The following is a 1,323-nucleotide window of genomic DNA, read 5'->3' as shown; positions in this document are numbered from 1 at the left end:
GTGGTACTGAGGAATTGAACCCAGGGCCTCAAGTATGCAAGGCAAGTGCTTTACCACTGAGCCACCTTCCCAGACCCACCGTTTGGATTTTTATACCATCAAAAGAATCTAATCTTGGTTCTCATAGATGGTAATGGATATGTGTGGAATGGTAGTGGGCAGGTAAGACATAGAAAAATGGGCAATGTAGAACAAAGTGGTGATTAAAAACCTGGATTCTCAATTAAAACTTCCTGGCTTGAAAGCAATTCTGGGTCTACTATCTACTCTCTCAGAGGTCTTAAACAGGTTTTATGTCTCTTGACATCTCCATTTCTACATCTGAGGGACCTAATACCTTTTAGGTCAGCTGAACTTACACACAGGACAATGTATGAAGCATTTAGAAGAATTCTTGGTTGGGCTAGGAAGGTGGCTCAGTGGTAGAGCGCTTGCCTTGCATGCTCGAGGCCCTGGGTTCGATTCCTCAGCACCACATAAGCAAAAAGAAAAAAGCTGGAAAGTGGTGCTGTGGCTCAAGTGGTAGAGTGCTAGCCTTGAGCTGAAGAGCTGAGGGACAGCACCCAGGCCCAGAGTTCAGACCCCACGACCAGACCCCCCCCCAAAAAAAAGAATTCTTGGCATAAGCATTTCTTGAGCAGCTTGTTGTAATTAAGTGACAGTTTAACAAAATGAACCCCAGGAAATTGAAACATGTTGTTGAAGTATCCCTATTTCCCAAGGCCAGTGGGATTCGAACGCACGATCAGCTAATAAGAGTCACCAACACTCAATCAATAGGACTAGGAATCTATGTTAGCTGTGGCAACTGCCCTTCACAATACTAAGACAGTGAGGACAGTAATAAAGTCAAATAGCTCAGAGTACTTAAAGGAAAGATCCATTGGGGGAGAAAGGGGGAGACTCGTAGGTGGTCAGTAGTAGCTTCACAATCAGCAAAGAAGCAAGTTCCAGAAGCAGAGCTAGCAGTTAGTGATTACAAAATGGCTATTATAATTCCAGTCATTTAAATAACCAAGGCCATAAGTCACAAGGCAAAGTCATAGCCAAGGCCATAAGTCACAAGGCAAAGTCCTTATCCCAAATCTTCCCATCAAAGAAGCAAGTTAGTGATATAGCAATTATGGTCTATATAAGCAAAGTAATAAGTCCTTGAAGCAAAAACCACATTCCAGGTTTCTTTTTTTAATATATATTTTTTTATTGTGAAAATACTGTACAGAGGGGTTACAATTACATGGGCAAGATAATAAGTACATTTCTTATCAAGCATTGTAGCCTCCTGCTTTGTTTCCCCTTCCCATCCCTTCCCATCCTCCCCCC

This window comes from Dipodomys ordii, unplaced genomic scaffold, assembly GCF_000151885.1.
Source record: "Dipodomys ordii isolate 6190 unplaced genomic scaffold, Dord_2.0 Scaffold42, whole genome shotgun sequence".
In the NCBI taxonomy this organism is placed as follows: Eukaryota; Metazoa; Chordata; class Mammalia; order Rodentia; family Heteromyidae; genus Dipodomys; species Dipodomys ordii.
Note: the sequence above shows the minus strand (reverse complement) of the source record.